Source organism: Lepus europaeus, chromosome 3 (assembly GCF_033115175.1).
Source record: "Lepus europaeus isolate LE1 chromosome 3, mLepTim1.pri, whole genome shotgun sequence".
In the NCBI taxonomy this organism is placed as follows: Eukaryota; Metazoa; Chordata; class Mammalia; order Lagomorpha; family Leporidae; genus Lepus; species Lepus europaeus.
Window position 1 is genome coordinate 127,317,729 of NC_084829.1, and position 17,112 is coordinate 127,334,840.

Below are 17,112 nucleotides of genomic sequence, written 5' to 3' on the forward strand. Positions count from 1 at the left end.
ATTTTAATGGGATGGAATTAAGTTCAAATTTTAAAATTATATGTGTATATACATGCTTTAACTACTATTTACTTGTGATTCCTTCTAGAACTTATAAAATTATTATTTATATAATTCTTTATTTTATTTACAGGTTTTTTTCTTTGGTAAATATAAATTTCTAAAGTACAGTTTTTGGATTACAATGGCTCCCCCACCCCATAATTTCCCTCCCACTCGCACCCTCCTGTCTCCTGCTCCCTCTCTCATTCCATTCACATCAAGATTCATTTCCAATTATCTTTATATACAGAAGATTGATTTAGTATATATTAAGTAAAGATTTCATCAGTTTGCACCCACACAGAAACACAGAGTGTAAAATACTGTTTCAGTACTAGTCATAGCATTACTTCACATTGGACAACCCATTAAGGGCAGATCCCACATGAGGAGTAAGTACACAGTGACTCCTGTTGTTGACTTAACAAATTGACCCTCTTGTTTATGGTGTCAGTAATCTCCCTAGGCTCTAGTCATGAGTTGCCGAGGCTATGGAGGCCTTAAGGGTTCGCCGACTTTGATCTTATTCTGACAGGGTCATAGTCAAAGTGGAAGTTCTCTCCTCCCTTCAGAGAAAGGTACCTCCTTCTTTGGTGGCCCCATTCTTTCTACTGGGATCTCACTCACAGAGATCTTTCATTTAGGTCTTTTTTTTCCCCCAGAGTGTCTCGGCTTTCCATGCCTACAATACTCTCATGGGCTCTTCAGCCAGATCCGAATGCCTTAAGGGCTGATTCTGAGGCCAGAGTGCTATTTAGGACATCTGCCATTCTATGAGTCTGCTGTGTATCTTGCTTCCCATGTTGGATCGTTCTCTCCCTTTTTGATTCTATCAGTATTAGCAGATACTAGTCTTGTTTGTGTGATCCCTTTGACTGTTAGACCTATCAGTGTGGTCAATTGTGAACTGAAATTGATCACTTGGACTAGTGATATGGCATTGGTACATGCCACTTTGATGGGATTGTATTGGAATCACATAGCACATTTCTAACTCTTACTTTATCCATTTTAGTATTTTTTTTATTCTAGTACACTTGGTTGAACTCTGTAATTAACACACAATTATTCTTAGGTTTTTAAATTTTAACTGAAAAGTGATCCCTGTTAAATATAAGAGTGGGAATAAGAGAGGAAGGATATGTACAATTTGGGATTGCTCATTCGGACTTGTCCCAAAAGGTGGAGTAAAAATTATTATTTATTTAATTCTATAATAATTCTATGACATACAGTGTTATAATTACTGTTTCTGTTATTCATATGCTGTCAAGTTTTGAAGTGGTGAGTTTCCGGTGATCTTTAGACAGTGACTGAGTATGAATCATTTGAATAGAGCAACTCAGGGGAAAGATCATTAAGAAATATCAAACAACGTGAGTGATCCAAAGAGTTTGTCAACCCATACTACTTTCCTGACACAGAACCAGAGCCCACTGGGAAGATGAACCCTTGGTAGTACAAGTGCAAAAATGTAGGGAGTAGCTTTAAAATACTTGGGCCAGCTGATGAAAACGAAGCTTAGGAAAGGAACCATGCTACCTGTGTCTGTGTAGTAGAACATTGTGAAAATACCATTGAATATGACTGCAAGGAGGAGCGTGTGGAAGTTTTGTTGGTGAGAAAGCATATGGTTTTCAATCAGCTGACAGAAATGGCTTTGCTGTACTAGGTTGTTCAAACAGCTGTGCTACCCAGGCCAAATATTGACCAGGGTTCAAAAAGTGGAGTCCCATTCCACTGTCTTTTGTGACAGATGTCCCTGTGGTATGGAAGCAGACAGGAGTCAAAATGTGTACCCTGCGGTCCCCTTGATAATTGAGTTACACAGTTGCCCCAAACTAAAAGACTTGGCCTTCCAAACAATGATTGCACACCGCAACAGGGAATGCTCTGAAGGACTTACTGAAAGATATGAATCAGAGCTCACTGGCCAAGCAGCACCTGTCAATTTCACAGAGTATGGTTTCTTCCATTGTGCACAGCAGGTAGTATACAAATGTCTCAGCAAAATGTCAAGAACTTGGAAGGTGGTACAAACATTTCAAGAGCACAAAAGATATGATCATTGAAATGAGTAGTCTGAACTATCCCACAAAATGCCAATCATGTCAACTTTGCCCAGCAGCCAGTCCCAGGGAAAACAGTAGAGCAAGCATTTAATTTTTATTACTCCCTTCCCTATGATATGCCTCCTCTATTATGAGAAAGATAGCCCATGTTTGTGTTGGGAGATTATTGTTAAAGTATCAATACTACTCAAAGTTATCTATAGATTTAATTAACTCTCCAAACAGTCCTAAGAGTACTTAATGCAGAAATAGAAAAAAAAAAAAGTCCCTCCCAACATGCCTATGAAATCTCAAGGGACCCCAAATAACCAAAACAATCTTGGAAAAGAACAAAGTAGGAGGCAGCACACTTCCCAATGCAAAACTTACTAACAAAGCTATAGTGATCCAAATGCTGTGATATTCTTATGAAGGTCGACATATAGACTAACTTGATAGGATAGAAAGAAAGCTAAGAAATAAACTCTCACATACATAGTCAGTTAAATGATCTTCAACTGGCATGCCAAAGTGATTCAATGGAGAAAGAAAATTCCTGCCAGAAAGTGGTAGTGGAAAACTGTATATCACATTAAAAAGAATGAGGGTCGATCTTTACCTTACACTATATACCAAAGTTAACTCAAAATAGAACAACTAGCAAAAAGAAGAAGCTAAGCCTATAAAATGGTTAGAAGAAAATAAAAATAGGTAAATCTTCCAGGTCATTGGATGTGGCAGTCATTTCTGGGTTATTGTGAGCTATTTCTATTCATAAAGCTTCAGATAGAAAATGTGTAAGCTTTTTTATCTTCACAAAAATTCCTCCAACTTGGGACCAGTGCTGTGGCATGGCAGGTAAAGCTGCCTCCTGCAGTGCTACCATCCATATGGGCACTGATTTGAGATATGACTGCTCTGCTGCTGATCCCACTCTCTGCTATGGCCTGGTAAAGCAGTAGAAGACAGCCCAAGTGCTAGGACCCTGCACCCACGTGGGAGACCAGAAAGAGCTCCTGGCTCCTGGCTTTGGATCAGCCCAGCTCTGGCCACTGCAGCCATCTGGGAAATGAACCAGCGAATCGAAGATTCTCTCTCTCCCCCCACCTCTTTCTCTCCCTCTCTCTCTCTCCCTCTCTTGCTCTGTGACTCTGTCTCTGCCTTTCTGTAACTCTGCCTTTCAAATAAATAGGTAAATCTTTAAAATAGATTCCTCCAACTCGACAGACACCTGCTGGTTGTTTTACAGTTCAATCCATCAGACCCCCAGATGACTGACACTGCTCTGACTTGACTACAAAGCAAGAGGATTCTTAAAACCCCCTTTCTTTTGAGGCTTGAGAATATGCTAGAAGAGCTCACAGAACTCTGGATGACACTTAGCATAAAAATATGTCAAACTTCAAAAGTCAGAAACAGAAAGCAAGAAAATGAAGTATGGTATTTTCATTCATTAATTAGGCATGTATTATAGAGAACATGATATGTAGTGATAGCAAAGATGTGACAAATCTGACATTCTCATTAGTGTTAGACTGTGAATTCCTAAAGTAGCTTCGGAAGCATCCTGATAATATATTATATACTCATTATATATAGTATATAAATGCACATTTAAATTGACTTCTTACTCTTATTCAGCAATCCTAAAGACGCATCTGAACTTCATCTATAAAGCAAGCTATATGAAAGAGAACTCTTGTTGCATAATTTTGGTAAAGCAAGAAGAGAACCTAACTTTATTGAAAAACCACTAATATGGAATTGATAATATCACATTATGCAACACAGGACCTTTATGAAAAATAATGAGCCAAGAGCTATAAAAATTTTATGTAGGAAAATCTATCAATATAAATTCTTCAATGTAATACTGTTTAACAACTAAACAATCTATTTGTTTTTTGTAGAACCAGAAACTTATGGAAAGATAAATAAAATTGTTACTCATGGTCACATCTAGTGGTGAGATCATAGTGAAGTCAGAGGAGAGATAATCTTCTTTTCTTTATGCCTCTCCTCAGTATTTATTTGTTAAAATTCGATAACTCCTGAAAGGAAAAATAAAAATATTGTCTGATGTGTCTGCAAAATGTTCCATAAAAGAAAATTCCATGAAACCACTTTCTAGCCTGGCTACACACTGCATGTTCAAGTAAGTCGGTTTATCAGGTTTTTGTTTTATTTTGTAGTTTCTTTGCTTATTTAATGAGGACTTGAATCAAGGAGTCCCCCATTTCTTATAGCTCTTAATGTTTATTATCCAAATTATCCTATTTCACTAGTTTTTGTCAGACTGGTATTAAGAGATAAATTTTCAAATGTGTACTGATAATGATGTAAAAAGAAAATACATAATATCTCCCATTTTATCTAATGGCAACACTAAATAGAGTTCTGTTTCTTCAAGAATGACAGTTACAAGCATTAAGTGATTATAAAATAGAACCTCAGAGTTGTAGACTGCTATTTTCAGTATAACTTTTTGATAGTCATACTTCTGAGTTCTATCCCTACTTATTTGCTAGTGTGTTCATTTTAATTTAAACAAGTACCAACTCATCATAAAATTGCTATAAGGAACAAAACACACAAGCTTAGCATATCCAGCATTAGTATTCCATTAAACATTGAAGTAGTTTAGTGTGAGATGAAATGTACAATAACTATATTAGCTAGTCTCACATAATAAACAGTTTTTCCACATTTTGTATGACTTGCAAAAGACCTCTTGGACGTTCATGAAATTTGAAACCTATTTACACTTACTTGAGACTAGAAAAATCTTTGTTTTAATAATACAAAATATTTTTCACCTTAAATACATGTTTATTTTCTAAAAATGTAATTGACACATTTCAAATGAATTTTGTTTAATTTTGTTCAGAATTCTGTTATTCTGTTGTTTTTCAACATTTTTAGTAAATGCCATCATCAAAAATGCTGTCATCCATGACATTTATTTTACTTTTCATTGACACATTCAAAAATATATATGTGATAAAATAGGAGGGTTTTTTCTTTTTGATTAATTTATTTTTGAATTTTGTTGAAAGTGTGCAAATTTCATGTAGTCCATATATACAGATTCCTGAACACAGTGATATTTTCCACTGTACACTCTTTCCTGCCCATGCTCCCAACTTTCTTCCCCCTCTCTCTCCTATTCCCACTCTTAACTTTTACAGATATGTTTTCAGTTTACGTCATACTCATAAGATTAATGCTACACTAGGTAAAGAGTTCAACAAATAGTATGAAGAAAAAGAAAACTCTGTTCCAGTTGAGCCAAGGGCTATAAACAATCATCAAAACTCATAATTTCAATTTCACTTCTATATATTATATTTTATGAAGTCAACCAAGCTGTCCATCAACTGATAACTGGATAAAGAAATCATGGTATATATACACTATAGAATACTATTCAGTGGTTAAAAATATCCTCACTTTTGCAACAAAATGGATGCAACTGGAAACCATTATACTTAGTGAAATAAACCAGTTCCAGAAAGACAAATATCATGTTTTCCATGATCTATGGTAAGGTAACTAAAGGTGTACCTAACTTGAAGTTTAGATACATGTCTACATTCTGTAATGTTCAAATCACCATACACATATTTATCAGACGTCATTTGTCATTTTCAGTCATGGAGCTTGACTTGTAAGTGTAAATATCTGACTAATTCAATGATGTCTCTTAAATACTTAGGTCAAGCATTTTATTTTGTTTCTTTAAATTATTTTTAATGTTTTTCGGAGGGGCAGAAGCAGCAGTCCCACCTTCTGGTTGACACCTCAAATGCCCACAACAGTCAAGGCTGGGTCAGTTAATGCCAGGAGCTGGGGATACAACCCGCTCTCCCATGTTGGTAGCAGGAACCCAACTACTTGAGGCGTCACTGCTTTCTCCAAGAATCTACATTATCAGGAAGCTGGATTCAGGACCTGGAGCTGGGAATTGAACCCAGGTACTCTAATGTGAGACTTAGGTATCTTAACCACTAGGCTAAGTGTCCACTCCCTGTGTCAAGCAATTTACATACCAGAATGCATATAAATTTATTTCTTTGTTTTCTGTTTCCTATTTGTGGTAAAATAATGTTGAGTTTCTTCACAAATTTATATGTGAACATAGGTAACATTATCTACAAAAATCACTTAAGCTATTAAAATTCAGAAAAAGCATTTATTGTGAAGGGAAGAATATTAAGAGTAATCAGCTTGGAAATAATTGACAGAAGAGAGATTGCTGGGAACATTTAGGAAATTATAAAAGATGAGGCTGAGAAGAGGTATGCTTCAGACACACTCAACAGCAGTAATTATTAAGTTGAGGAAACAGAACTTCATCCTAAAAGCTATGGAGAAAATCATGAATAATCTTAAAGAGGCATAGCACCATAAGACTTTGGAACTAATTCTCTGATCAAATATAGGGAAGGCACTACTGGGAATATAGCCAAAGGAAATGAAATCAGCATATGAAATAGGTACCTGCACTCCCACATTTATAGCAGCTCAATTGCCAATAGAAAAGGTATAGAATTAACCTATATATCTATCAATTGATGACTGGATAAAGAAAATGCTGTATATATACATGATGCAATATTAATCAGCCATAAAAGTGAATAAAATCGTGTTATTAGTAACAAAATAGGTGAAACTGGAGATCATTATTGTAAGTGAAATAAGCCATACAAAAGATAAATATCGTGTTTTCTCTTATTTGTTGTAGTTAATATATAGAGAGGGAGTGTACAAATTGTCATATTATTGGGTAGTTATAAATTTCGTTCACTAAATTATACCACGAAAATGACAATACTCTTCTTTCTCAATATTAAAACAATGAAACATAGGGTAGGGATTATACTCAGCTGGGCACTAATTGGAAGTATGGATACATTGCAAGAAATGTTACAAGTCAATGTGAATGCTTAAATGAAGGTACAGGCCATGACGATGTGGAAAGGAAAGATATTAATTCAGTGAGATTGTTTTTGGCAGTGGAGTCTGGTTCTCAAGTTTTTGTCTCCACTGTGCTCCTCTCTAAGAGAGTCAATACAAAAGGAGATCTAGGCAGAAGAAGGAAATGACTAATCAAAGTTGATTCCGTCAAATATAACTGTGCATAATTAGGAAATAAACAAAATAGAAGGGAGAGCCTTGGGTGGCACTAGAAAAAAGCAGCTTGTTTAAGTTCTGGTTTCAGGTAAAAGAATATTCATTATTCCAAAAATTTTAGAATTATTCAGTATCTACTATATAACAGTAATTTAATAGCTTCCTTTGGGCATAGCCAACAGAAATTCAGAGAGCATCCTTGTTATACTGGAAGGTAGTTTGAAATTATCCATCCATCTGTGTTTTTGTTATTTCTTTCTTTTATTTATTTATTTATCCACTTATTTATTTATTTATTTTGCGTTTATTAAAGTTACTGACAGTGAGAGGGAGAAACAGAGAGAAAAGTCTTTCGTCCGCTGGTTCACTCCTCAGTTGGCTGCAACGGTCAGAGTTGCACCAATCCGAAGCCAGGAGCCAGGAGCTTTTTCCTGGTCTCCCATGTGGGTGTGGGGGCCCAAGCACTTGATCCATCTTCTACTGCTTTCCACAGCAGAGAGCTGGACTGGAAGTGGAGCAGCCCGGACTAAAACCGACGCCCATATGGGATGCCGGCACCACTGGCAGAGGGTTAACCAAGTGAGCTGCGGCACCGGCCCTCCCCATTTGTTTTTAAATATCCTTAATTCTACTATGGACATACACATTCTGCATTTAACCCTAAGAATAAAAACAAACAGGAAATAATAAATTGGGCCCTAACCAGAAAATAAGATTCCATTTTCTGTTAGCCTACTCCTGAACATTTATTAGAATCAGATTATATCTCTTTTTGTTTAATGCATAGGTATTTAAATCTTTGCTACATCCAGATAAATCACATCAAGATTCATTTTCAATTCTCTTTATATACAGAAGATCAGTTTAGTATATATTAGGTAAAGATTTCAACAGTTTGCCCCTATATAGCAACACAAAGTGAAAAAAAAAATACTGTTTCAGTACTAGTTATAGCATCACTGCACGTTAGACAACACATTAAGGACAGATCCCACATGGGATGTAAGTACACAGTGACTTCTGTTGCTGACTTTACAATTTGACACTCCTGTTCATGGCGTCAGTAATCTCCCTAGGCTCTAGTCATGAGTTGCCAGGGCTATGGAAGCCTTTAGAGTTCACTGATTTTGATCTTATTCCAATAGGGTGATAGTCAAAGTGGAAGTTCTCTCCTCCCTTCAGAGAAAGGTACCTTCTTCTTTGATGGCCCCGTTCTTTCCACTGGGATCTCACTCCCCGAGATCTTTCATTTAGGTCTTCTTCTTTTTTTCTTTTCCATGGTGTCTTGGCTTTCCATGCCTACAGTACTCTTATGGGCTCTTCAGCCAGATCTGAATGCCTTAAGGGCTGATTCTGAGGCCAGAGTGTTGTTTAGGACATCTGCCATTCTGAGTCTGCTGTGTATCCCACTTCCCATGATGGTATTACTAGTACTGAAACAGTGTTTTTACACTTTGTGTTTCTGTGTGGGTGCAAGCTGATGAAATCTTTACTAATTATATACAGTATCGATCTTCTGTATATAAAGATAATTGGAAATGAAAAAAAAACCTGGTGTTAAATTGGAAATGGCATAGAAAATTAATTAATGTTTCTAAAAAAATATTATGTAGGATCTCTGTCTTTAATGTGCTGGACACTCTTATTTAATGCTATAACTAGTACTCCAACAGTATTTTTTTTTTCACTTTGTGTTGCTATATAGGGGCAAACTGTTGAAATCTTTACCTAATATATACTAAACTGATCTTCTATATATAAAGAGAATTGAAAATGAATCTTGATGTGATTGGAAGGGGAGAGGGAGCGGGAAAGGGGAGGGTTGTGGGTGGGAGGGAAGTTATGGGAGGGGGGAAGCCATTGTAACCCATAAGCTGTACTTTAGAAATTTATATTCATTAAATAAAAGTTTAATAAATGACTTAAAAAAAATGTAGACTACTTTCCACCACCATTATTTCAAGTCTTTTTTTCTGTCCCATGTTGTATAATTTTTTTAGAATTTAAATTGTACATTATGTTACACTTCTTAAATTATTGAATTTAAGATTCAATAATTTAAGGATATTGAATTTCATTCCTTTAATTGTTTTCTGCTTTATACATCAGTTTACCTTTCTTTGTTGTTCTATCTTCAAATCCATTGATTCATTCTTCTGTAATGATCAATAAACTGAGTAATTCTACTCAATTTTTTTCATGTTACATTTTCTATTCTGTTTTTTATATTTTTATGTACTTCCTAAAATGTTCTTCTATTCACCCACTATATTAGTATTTTTCTCTAGATATAATAACACTTAAGTTAACCTTTTTAAAGCCATTGAAAATATCAATATCCAAGTCGTAGACAGCACTTTCCTTTTTTGTATAATATTTTTATTGGCTATTAGTGTCATTTTTCTACCTCTCTCAATAATCTATAATGTTCTGCCATATGGTGAATATTGTGTCTAAATGCTACTTCACAATGCTTTTTATTGCATAAAATCTGTACATATTCATACCCATATTGTATATCATCTGATACACTTGATTATGTACATCATATATATTGTAAATTGTATAATATTCATATATAAATATGATATGTGGAGATTATGCACTTTCTATTATAAAACTGTTTTCTATCATATATACTATATGTGTGGATATACATGTTGATACATATTTCATGCTTTGTGAATTAGACATTCTATATTATATCATGTGTCATGTATTATACATCAGAATTCAAATTATCCTGATACAGAACACCTTTAAGTACTTTAGGGCCTTGCAAAACAAGCAGATGCCAAGTATTATCTCCCTCAGACTGTGTGACCCTTGAAGATCTTGATTTATGCTTGACTGGCATTCCCCTTGGCCTGAAATCCTTGATAATTGGGAAATAGCTGCCTCTGAATGATAGCAAATCCTGTTGACTTTGATAATAATTCCTTTCTTTTCATACACAGATAAGCTCTGTTCAGTAACTCTTCCTCTTAAAAATTTTTCTACATGGTTTTTAAGTCTTAAGTCTATGCTTTTAAAATTGGCAAATGCCAAAGAGAAAATACAAATCCTGTTTTACTCTGGTGACTTTTTTTTTCTCTCAGGCATCTAGACAATAGCCTGGCTTTCTGGGTAGGTTCCAACATCTTACAATTTTTCTCTTTTTTTTTTTCCCCCAACATTACGCATTGTTTTAATCGAAGTATTGGTCAGCTGCAAGCTGATACATCATTGTAGAAAATGAAAAACCTGTCTTCATTCTGTTTGTTGTTTGTACTGATTGTCCTGATGCTCATATAACATACATAGCTCCCATGCTGAAAACAAATCTTTTTCACTAGTGGTTGGTTTTAGCTGAAGCTCTGTTTCTTTCCTACATTTTTGTCCAACTTCACTGCTCTCAATGAAGATAAGTACTGATCTACATCTTTTTTCCTCATTTATTATTTCTGATCTATAGTCCTCAGCCAAGAAAGCCTGGTATATGCACTTCATCCTGTCCTTAACTTATCTCCTCACTATCACCAACAAATTCTTAATACCCAAACCCAAGGGATGCTTTTGTAGACCTATATAACTTGGAATATCTGAAGCATCTAAGATCTGCAAATTATTCCTTTTTCTGAAATTTACTACCTCCTTAACTTCTACAGCAGTATTTTTTCAGTTGTATCTCTCTAATTATTCCTTCTCAGGAACATTTTAACGGGCTCCCACTTTCAATCCTGGCTTTTAAATGCCATCGCTCTCCAGGATCCCCTTTGTGACACCCTGCCATTCTCATTCTAACTCACTTTCCGTGTTTGATTTCATCAATTTTCTTGTATTTTGCTTCCTCTTATGTAATGATGACTCCAGTGTGTTTGTTTTCAATATTCATGGCTACATTTTTTTTAAAATTTAAAGTCACAAAGCTACAGCCTCTGGATATATCTCCACTGAGGTAACTTTGTTTCCAAAAGAATTCATTTTTCTGAGCTTACTCCATCTATTTCAATAGCTTGTATTTCTTGTATTTATGTCAAATCAGTTGGCTTGATGATTAAGGAATCAATCACTTTAGAGATTTGGTATATAAACACACATACATTTTATATACATATATATATATATATAACTTATATTATATATATATATATAACTTAATAGCCTTATATACTTTATATGATGGGTAATTTTATGGTATCACTTGATTAAGGAATATCTAGATACCTGGAAAAGTTTTATGTTGGGTGTGTCTGTGAGGGTGTTTCCAAAGGAGATTAGCATGCAAGGAAGTGTGGCCCAGATGGGAAGACTCAGCCTCAATGTAAGTGGCCACTGTCAGTTGGCTGGGGATCCGGAGAGAATCAATGCAGAAGGCAAACTGGTGTCTTGCTCTGAGAAATGAGACATGCTTGAGTCCTGCCTTGGATGATAATTGTGGGCTATTGTACTCCAGGTCTTAAAGCAATGACCCCCTTGCTTTCATTATTTGAGAGTTATTCCCTTGACTTCCCTGGTTATGAGACCCACATACTCATAATGAATAATGCAAGCATCATGCCAGCCTGCATCATCTCCAGCCTGGAGATAACCTGTTGTGGAAATTCTCAGATGCCATAATTTAATGAGCCTATTACCCTAGTAAATCTCATTTTATAAACCTATATATCCCATTGATTCAATTGTGCACTCTGATGTGTTGATCTTCTCTAGAGACTCCAATACATTCTTCTAGAAATTTGATGGTATCAGGAAGTAGATTTAGCTCCTTAAACCATTTTAGGTTGATTTTTTTGTATAAGCTGTAAAGTAGGGGTCTTGTTTCATAATTCTGCATGCAGAGTTCCAATTTTTCCAGCATCAATAGTTGAAGAGACTGTCCTTTCTCCATGTATTGATTTCAGCTCATTGGTCAAAGGTTAATTGGTTGTACATGTGTGGATTAATTTCTGGGGTTTCTATTCTGTTCCACTGTTTTATATGTCTATTTCTGTGCCAGTACCAGGCTATTTTGATTATAACTCTCCTGTAATATGTCTTGAAGTCTGGTATTGTGAAATCTCCAGCTTTGGTTTTGCTGAGTAAGATTGATTTAACTATTGAAGTCTCTTATGATTGTGTATGAGAGTTTTAAAAAGTTTATTAATTAATTTATTTATTTGAGAGGTGGAGATACAAACAGAGGTGGGGACAGAGAGAAAGATCTTCCATGCACTGGTTCACTCCCCAAATGGTCACAACAGCTGGAGCTGGGCTGATCTGTAGCCAGGAGCCAGGAGCTTCTTCCTGGTCCTCCGCTCAGGTACAGGGACCCAAGCACTTGAACAATTAGAATTTAACAGACATCAAGAGAACATAATAGATTACTTTAACACATTGCTTTAACAGAGAATCAGATTTTAATTCTATGTCAAAGAGAAATTGAGCTTCCTGTGATCTTTTGCTGTGAGGTTTCCTTCCTTTACCTTCTTTCATATTGATGACCATGTTTCTGTGTTTCTGTGTGTAACACATCTTTAAGCATCTTTTGCAGGGCAGGGCGAGTGGCAACAAATTCTTTCAGTTTCTGTTTGCTATGAAAAGTCTTAATTTCACCTTCATTCACAAATGAGAGCTTTGCAGGATATAATATTGTGGGCTGGCAGTTTTTCTCTCTTAGCACCTGGGCTATGTATCGCCATTCCCTTCTAGCTTGTAGGGTTTCTGATGAGAAGTCTGCTGTGAGTCTAATTGGAGATCCTCTGAGAGTAATCTGACGTTTCTCTCTTGCACCTTTTAGAATCTTTTCTTTATGTTTCACTGTGGTGAGTTTGATTACAACATGTCGTAGTGAGGATCTCTTTTGGTCATGTTTATTAGGGGTTCTATGAGCTTCCTGTACTAAGATGTCTCTGTCCTTCTCCAAACCTGGGAAATTTTCTGCTAGTATCTCACTAAAAAGGCCTTCTAATCCTTTCTCCCTCTCCATGCCTTCAGGAACTCCCAGAACATGGATGTTGGGTTTTTTAATAGTATCCTGAAGATTCCCAACAATATTTTTTATATTTCTAAATTCCTCTTCTTTTCTTTGGTTTGCCTGTTTCCTTTCCTGTTCTCTGTCTTCTAAGTCCGATATTCTCTCCTCTGCTTCACCCATTCTGTTTTTAAGGCTCTCTAATGTGTTTGTCATTTGATCTATTGAATTCTTCATTTCATTATGATTTCTCTTCACTATCACAGTTTCTTGTTCACTAGTTGTTTCATTTCATTTTGATTCCTCCTTAATATTTCATTTTCACTAGAGAGATTTTCTATCTTGTCCATTAAGGATTTCTGTAGTTCAAGAATTTGTTTTTGAGAACTTCTTAATGTTCTTATCAATTTTTTGAGATCCGCTTCTTGCATTTCTTCTATCTCATCATCTTCATGATCTTGAATTGGGGTGTCTTTTTCATTTGGGGGCATCATAGTGTCTTCTTTGTTCTTGTTAGCTTGGTTTTTGCGTTTGTTGTTTGGCATGTTGGAGATATTTGGTTTCTTCACTGTGGTGTTGTTTCTTGTTATGCTATGGCTGTGTTAAGTGGACTGTCTGCTTTTGATGGAGCCTTAGAGGCTTGAGATGGGGGTGGCCTGAGAGTTCTGTTTGGTTCCTCAGGGTTGAGGGTGTGCCAAAGGTGACACTCCCAGGTTAGGCGTGGTAAATCTCTCTTTCATTTTTTTTTTTTTCTGATTCAAAAGGGAAGTAATTCCACACAGCTGAATGGGAGCATGGGATCATGTCTCTCTCTCTCTCACTGTCCACTCTGCATCTCAAAAAAAAATTGTACAAAATAGAAGATAAACACATTCCAGCATTGAGATAAATATTGTACATATTTATTTATATATCTGTAATTATTTGTTTTCTGTATTTACTATTTCTGAACCTTTAGCCAATAGATTGTGCCTACCTGCATTGAAAGCACATCTTCCCCAACCAGTCAGTCAATTCAGAATCTCATGTTAATCTAATTTGGAAACAGCTTCACAGACCACCACCAATAATGTAACTCGGCCAAGTCAGCATCTAAAATTAACCAAGACAAGTCCACCCTTATCAACTAAGAGCTCATATACATCTGTTACTACAAAGATACATTATGAAATTGATGTAAAAATATCCATAGAACATAGAAATAGACAGATTCTCTAGAAGTGGATCCATGCTTCTATAGCCAACTGATTTTTTTTTTATTTTTGACAGGCAGAGTGGACAGTGAGAGAGAGAGAGAGACAGAGAGAAAGGTCTTCCTTTGCCGTTGGTTCACCCTCCAATGCTGCCGCGGCCGGCGCGCTGCGGCCAGCGCACCATGCTGATCCGAAGCCAGGAGCCAGGTGCTTCTCCTGGTCTCCCATGCGGGTGCAGGGCCCAAACACTTGGGCCATCCTCCACTGCACTCCCAGGCCACAGCAGAGAGCTGGCCTGGAAGAGGGGCAACCAGGACAGAATCCGGTGCCCCGACCGGGACTAGAACCTGGGGTGCCAGTGCCGCAGGTGGAGGATTAGCCTGTTGAGCCATGGCACCGGCCTAGCCAACTGATTTTTGACTAAGGTGCTAAATAGTTGAGCTGGTTAAAGAACAGTTTTTTCAGTAAATTGCATTGAGAAAAATGTATATCCACATGCTGAAGAATGAAGCTAGATCCCTATCTCTTACCATGTACAAAATTGAATTCAAAGTAGATTGCAGACCTAAATGTAAGGACTGGAATTTTGAAACTACTACAAGAAAACATAGGGGAAACATTTCAAGACATTAAAATGAGCAAGGATTTTTTTGGATCAGACTCAAAGGCACAGTAAACGAAAAAAAAAAAAGAAAAGAATGCAAACAAAAAGATATACAAGTGGGAATTTATCAAATTAGAGGTCTTCTGCACAGGAAATGATACAGTCAAAAGTGAAGGAACAATCTACAGAAAATACTTGCAAGCTAAATAAATGACAAAATATTCATATCCAGAACATATAGGGAATTCCTACAACTCAATAACAAAAAATTGAGAATAGATTTAAATGGATGTTTCTCAAAAGCAGACATACAAATGGCCAATGATATATGAAAAAATAATTGCTCAACCTCATTAATCTGGGGAAATGCAAATCAAAACTATAATAATGTATCATCTCACTCCAGGAAGATTGGATTTTATCAAAAAGGCAAAAGAAAATGTGTGTCGGGAAAGTTGTGGAGAAAGGGAAGACTTGCACACTCTTGGTGATAAGGTAAATTAGTGCGTCAATTATGGAAAACAACGTGGTTGTTCCTCAAAAACCGAAAATTAGGACTACAACATAACCAAGCAATCCCTTTACTGGGCATGTATCTGAGAGAAGTGAAATCAGGCTGTCAAGGAAACATGTGTCCACACGTGTTTATTGCAGTACTATTCACAATGGACAAGTACAAACAATCTAAATGTCCATCTACTTTATCTACTTTATACATGAATTTTAGATAAAGAAAATTATATACACACACACACACAATGGAATACCACTTAGGATAAAAAGAATCAGATTACATCATTCACAGCAACATGAATATAACTGGAGGTGATTATGTAAAGTAAAGTGAGTCGTGCATATTAAGTACCACATGATCTCACTGATATGTGTGGTCTAGGAAAGAAGTGATCTTTTAGAAGATAAATATATAATGGTGATTATCAGAGACTATAGAGGGTGTGGGGAGAAGATGATGAAAAAGGTTAATAAGTATTAACATAATTAGATATGGGAAAAAAGTTCTAGGGTTCTATTGCAAAGTAGCATGACCATAGATATTTAATGTACTATAAAATTAATCCTGTAATTTTAACTGAGATGAGTCTAAACTCACATGTTTTCTGTAATAATTTGGTTTATTTATGGGATTAAAAATAATGATATAAATAACAAACAATATAAATATTATGAATTGCAGCACAACCATTAAGTTTCAGCATATGTAGCTTCCTTTTAAACAAAGAAACCACTTTGGGAAAAAGATAACTTTGGTGAGTAATCCCAAGAGCACAGTTTTATCTCTCTTCTTTCCTCTGTGGTTTATAACTTCTTTGAGAACTCTGGTTTTGGGTCCTCCAGAAACCTGCCTGGTATCAACCCCTAATCTGGTTAATTACAGGCAGGATTAGTTTTTAATGTTTTGCAGGAGTTAATAGTTCTATCCATGCAGGTTTGGGTCCTGTCACTATGAAGAATGAGGATTATGGACAAAGACAAGTGAGCAGGGAGCAAGGTTTATTTAAGCAAAGGAAAGCTCCCACAGTGGGAGGGATCCCAGAGCAGGGATACCATTAAGCGGAAGTTGACTTGGGGCATATGTTTTTCGGGCTGTTAGGAATTATACACAGGGTTTTGTAAACATACCATTTAATTACTGTTCACCTTCTCACTGCTGTGGTGTTGATATCTGGAACTGAAAGAATCCAGCTTTAACTGCATCCTGTTTTGTTTCAGTTTCTCTACCTTGTTTTGGGATATTGGGGACATGTATTCATATTACATCAGACTCCAGTCTCCATCTGCACTTCTGGCTTGAGTCTCTTTCTTTACATCATGTTTGACCCTTTGTATCCCTGCCTAGGGATCTATCTTAGCTGTCTGCTGTGAATGTAAGTCTCCTCTTTGAATAGGTATCTCTAGCTCCTGTTAGGGAACAGAGGGCAATAACTGCTTTAGCTGCTTTATGCTGGTAAGGGGTGGGAATGAAGGTCAACAGAGAGAAATACTCCCTAGAGTAATCTGTCTAAGGACCCTTTGTAGAAGAAACTGTTCTCTTGTGCATCAGGTTAAAGTCTCATTTGTAGCTGGATGCATTTTTTCCTTTATCTGGCGATGGCTGCAAAACAAAATAGTATGGGGCTGCTCTGGAATTACATCCCA